Genomic DNA, 6000 nt, shown 5'->3' with positions numbered 1-6000 from the left:
ACTTGCCGCGCTCTTATCGTTATTGTAAACTTGTGTCAAAGGCGCAGTTGTTTGTAGCAAATAGCAAGCCCGCGGCACTCTAGGTAACAGCCAGCGAGTGTACTGACACCTAGCGATTAGAAAATATACACGCACCATATTCTCTCTGAAACAAGATTCTTCCGAAATCAATAGGAGCGTTTCGTTTTCAGTCTTTTCTCTAGGGGTTCGAACCTGAGAACTCATGCTTTGAAAGAAGGTCCCAGTTTCAATTCACTCGAACATCCAGAGCACATCAAGGACACGCGCCGTGCACAAAAAGAGTAGTTTGAAGGACGGGGTGAGGAGAGGTGGTGACATGGAGCTCAATTTCAATGGCACCCAGAAAACTCACCGGATTCGAACAGGGGTTGCTGCGGCCACAATGCAGAGTACTAACCACTATACGATCACAGCGAGCTACCGGTCTACCCGACATGTCCCAGACTACAAAGGGGCCTTGTCATCTTTAGCTTGTAGACAAAACTGTTTCTTACCAACATAACTCTTTACAAGGGTAATCCTGTAACAGTGACTTTTTTTCCTTTTATAAAGTTTAAGCTAGGCCTCCAGAAGGTTACAAACTAAAGCAGGCGCATGCTGTCAATGCTGGAAAGCATCTTCACATGCTTTTATCGTTACTGTAAACTTGCGTCAAAAGCCATGTTGTTTGGAACAAATAGCAAGCCCACGGCACTCTAGGTAACAGCCAGTGAGTGTACTGACACCTAGCGATTAGAACATATACAGCGTATAATTAATGTTTTATTATTGTTTTGAAGTTATTTTAGTTATTTGAAAATTACTTATGTTGCCTTTGAAATTAAGGCACAAGAGATGTAATTCTAGTATATAGTGTGAATATATACATTTATTGTGTGAAACTCTAGGAACTCGCTTTAAGAATAAAATTAAAAGGCAGACACGTGAGTGAACTTTAGCAACTGTGGCCCATCCCAAATCGACAGGAATTTTGACAATTACCGCATGATAGTTACCAAATTTGTAAATGATTCAGCAGCAGTAGAAAAAATAACTATGTTTGCTTTCTCACTATTCTACTCTTTCTTGCTTTTTACAGAGGTTAAAAGTAATAAAGGAGAGATTTCCCCTTTAGACTCTCGGTTTAGAGATAGAATTTCACAGAATCTATCTTTGAGACCGACTGCACCTCATCCTACACATAGTTCCACACTACCCCTGCCTGGAAAAGAGCCCACATTCTTTACAAGTAAGTTAATGGTCTTTATACATATACTATTTCAAATGAAGTGACCGAAAAATGTGTTTGGACATTTGTTTGAATGTTCTTGCCTTTTATTACAAAATATCAACCGAAGTGGCATTTAATTTTGGGTTCATGTGCACAATACATGTTGTTACTCTGCTAGGACACCCATGTGGACTTGAAGATGAAGATGAGCTGATTTAATTCATTATTTAGATGTTAGAAGATCTTTAAAGAAGGAGCTGCATTATGACTGGATGATTATAAATGAGTAAATGAATGAAGTAATACTTAAGTCATGCTGTCAGAACTATACTGACTGAATATGAATTTAACAGAATAAATTAGTGACGGAATAATGTTATTTGACTTGTTAGGTGAGCATTGTTCATGAAATACATTTACCAAAGGGTATGCAAATTGCAGACACATTTTCCCTCAGGTGACCGCATATACATTATTATTCAAATATTTGTATCATTTAAATTGCATGTATATTGTCATGTAATCGTATTGTTATCGTGTTGAATGGATTGTGACGATAAGAAACAGTACACCTAACAAGTCAAAGAACATTATTCCGTCACTAATTTATTCTGTTAAATATATGCTTAAAATATATGTTAACAGTGCAGTAAGATGTAATGTGCAGTAGTATGGAGGACCAAACCTGCAATTAAAAATGAATCAATAAATGAATTAATAAATAGATAGATAAATAAATGTGATAATAGGAAAATAAATAAAGGAATAAAAGACTTGATAAAATAAACATGATTCATTTTAATCAAATGTATTTTTGTATATTTTTCCCCTAATTTATAATTTTTTGCTTTTATATTTTAATGTATTTGTATTATTTTTAATTGTATTTATTTATTATTTTATTTATTTGTTTGTTCCATTTATTCTTATATTTACTTATGCATTCATTTATTTGTTTATTTATTTATTCCAATATGTATTTATTTCCAGATTTATTTATTTTAATCTTTATTTATTTTTAATTTTCTTTCTTTAGTTTTATATCTATTCTTACATTTTTTTGATGTGCATGATAATTAGGTTGGTTGGTCTTGCTGACCAAATATAAATATTAATTAACAAATAAATAAAAGCAGAAAATAAATTAAGGGAAATAATACAAAAATTTGTTTGATAAAGAATAAATCATATTTATTTTATCAAGTCGTTTATTCCTTTATTTATTTTCCTATTATCAAATTTATCTTTTTATTTGTTTACATGTTTATTTATTAATTTTTAATTTCTGCGGGTTTGGTCCTCCTATAATGTAATTAATATCAGACACACACATATATTACATTTAAATTAGAAACAAATATATATATATATATATATATGTGTACAATTTAATGGTATAATTTAACATTTTTAATTAGTTAACTTGTTAACTTTTTATATATACATATATACATTTTTAAAGCAATTTAAATAATGAATATTAAATAATGCAAATTTAATAAACAGTACGTGCTCTAAGGCTGCATTTATTCAGTTAAGAAACAGTAATATTATGGAATATTATAGCATTGTAAAATAACTCTTTTATATATATCACTGATGCTTTAGTATTAACTGTCTTATTTCATTTTGTTACTGTAAGTATTTAAATGCTTATGCTGAGACACCAATGAATACATTCTGATTTCAGAACAGCATCATGAAGAAAACAGTGTTCTTCCCAGGGAAAGTCAAAGTGTCTTTCAGGAAAGGCCCATCAGGCCATTTACGCCGGGACCCATCAGAAGAGGCAAAAAGAATTAAAGACAACCCTTAACTGCAGGACAAGTCAACACCTCAAAGAGAAGATCTGGTCAAGTTGAACGCCCGTTCTCTTGTGTTACATAGAGGAGGGGATGTCTCTGACAAGCAAGAGGTGTTGGGAGAATGCATTCTTCAGTTCGGCAAGTACAAGGGCAAGTCTTTCAAGTGGTTATTAGAGAATGATGGCAGCTATGCTTTGTACCTGTCCGATAAGGTTGAGGAAGAAGAACAGGCTGGGCAGTGCAACCCAGAGGGTCCATGCAAGGATAGCCTCATTTCCTTTCTTGAGTATTCAAGAAGCTTCAAGGAAATTGAAGATCTTAAACAGTATCTGTCTCAAAGGCCAGATCCAGTGCCAGTTTTGACAGAGGATGACAATACTGTTGGATTTGGATCCAGAGCACAAGACACTTGGAGGAAGATTTGGGATACCAGGGCAGACGGAAATGCTTTCTTTATAATGAGGCAGAAGTGTGTGCCAGGCAGCAAAATGTACAATTTGCAGCAGTATCTTTTAAAACAGCAGCAAAAACAGATGACCAAAAACACTCCTCCGATGCCCTCACCATCAGCTTCCGCTGCAAGATGAAGGGGGTGGATTGGAATCCACTGCTGCTTCAATGTATATGTAATGATTGATTATAATTAAGGTATTAATCAATATTTTTCCTTCTAAATATCAAATGAATTGAATGACTTCTCTGGAGATTTTACTTTATTTATATAAGTTACCAGTGTGATTACTGAAATGTTCTTTTCATGTATTCTTTAATGTCTGTATTTGATATCTGAATGCAGTGCTTGCTTATTTAACACAGCTTCCAGAAATGAAATAGGGACTTGTTTTGTGTTTGAGAAAGGTCTTCAATGTGTTTAAACATATAGGGGTCATTGAAGCCAATCGTTTAAGGGGCCATTTCTTTGTTAAAGCCTTTCTTTCCAGTTAGACTAAAGTTTAGCTATCCTTGAGAGAAAGAAGGTTACCCTTAATAACAAACTATCATTTAGATGGAAGTGAATCAATCAAAACTAACTTTAGCTGGAAAAAACATTTTTCAAGAGCCACTATAAAACCAAACCAATCTCTGTTACCTTAAATTATATCTTTATCTCTGTAAAGCTGCTTTGAAACAATCTACATTGTTAAAAGCGCTATATAAATGAGGATGACTTGACTTGACTTGACTTGTATTGTGTTTGAGAAAGGTCTTCAATGTGTTAAAACATATAGGGGTCATTGAAGCCAATCGTTTAAGGGACCATTTCTTTGTTAAAGCCTTTCTTTCCAGTTAGACTAAAGTTTAGCTATCCTTGAGAGAAAGAACACATTATCTTGATGTTTTGAGAGGACTCTCCTGTTTATAGTGAGAGCCTGGCCAAATCCAACCTTGGAAAAGCTGTGTGTCGGTGTGTGTGTTAGTCTTCTTGGTTACAGGTTAAGGAACCACTGGCATTATTGGAGATTGACTGAGTTGTTGTTCTGGACATGCTGGCGCCCAGCAACCCAAATCTGCGACCTGGAAGGTCATGACGTGCCTAACTTCAGCTGCATAATCGATGGAGATATGCTTCAGTCTATCTGTATATGTGTGGAAAATTACTGTGTTTATCTATTTCATAGCCAATGAGAATCATTCATCCTGTAAGCAATGACGTAGCTTAGACCTTGGAAATCGTATAACTGCTGTGATCTTTGTAACTGTAAGCGGGGCGGCCTACGAACTCCTGTGCGAGTATTGAAGCTGACTTCTGCTGATGAAACTGCAAACTATCTTCAGTAAATATTTTCTTTAATTTTTTATAATTCTGACTCTGGGTCTTCATTCTTCATATCTGGTTCTGGGTCTTTAACTGTATACCCCTTACAGTTTGGTGGAGGATGCGGCGGGCAATCATTCCGTGGTGACATCTCTGGCAAATCAACACACAAGGTAGTAAGCTTTTATTAATTGTTAGGGCTGTCTGACTGGAAGAGATTTTGAAGGAGAGCGGGAGAGCCTTCACTCCGATGAGGCGAGTGAAGGAGTAAGTTGTAGGCCTACTGCTGAGAGGATAAGAAGTCGCTGAGAGCGTCGTTAAGGGTAATGGCAGCAGACAGCGCAAGCGAAGCGTGCTCTGTGTGGGCCCCGCTGGGCATTAATGGTGTAGCACCACCCCAGCAGAATACGTCCCTGGACGGGAGGTCCAGTGGCACCGTAAACCTGCTCAATCTCTTCCATCTCAGATAGGGGATCCCCGAATTTAGTGAATCAGGCAGTTAGGGATACTAACAAAAATAGGGTTGTTTGCCAGGGATGCATCAGGAACGATCCCGAGAGAGAGAGAAAAAAGAAAAAAAAAGTTGTGACCCAAATTGGCATAGACCAGTATATGTAACTGTGATTTTGGAGTATACTCTGCAGTTTCATCACGGAGAAGCCAAGCTGTGTTGTTCAAAGATCGCCGCCTCCATTTCTGCAATGACTTCAGGTGAGTTTGAACTGTTATTAAGATATGGCAGACAAACTGAGTAACTTGATCAGTAACCTGAACAGTCCTGAAACTAATAGTGAGACAGAAAAGAGCGAACGCTGTAAGCAGCTGTGCTCTGAAGCCCTCACTTCAGAGAAATTTGCAGAAATTATTAAGTAAATGGTTGTCTTGATAAGTTTTGCTTCTGTTTGGAAATTTAAACAACAACTTGACTGGCTACAAACAAACAAAGAAACTGAAAAATTAAAATGTTGAGCCTTGTATTGCTTACGATGATTACAAAAAGCAAGTATATTAAATTATGGGTCGAAGATCATTTCCTTGGACAAGTGTGACTAAAGTTAAACAGACACTTTGTGAAAACAACTTAGAATATTTTGCAGCTTATGACAATTAATGTTCTGCCAATAATAATGATGAAGATTATGATTGGGCTATTATGATTAAATCAGCCACTGGTGGACTGTAAAAGAATACAGAGAACTGCTTATCAG

Source organism: Siphateles boraxobius, unplaced genomic scaffold (genome assembly GCF_051911475.1).
Source record: "Siphateles boraxobius isolate OS27281-9 unplaced genomic scaffold, OSU_SipBor_1 42, whole genome shotgun sequence".
Lineage (NCBI taxonomy): Eukaryota > Metazoa > Chordata > Actinopteri > Cypriniformes > Leuciscidae > Siphateles > Siphateles boraxobius.
Note: the sequence above shows the minus strand (reverse complement) of the source record.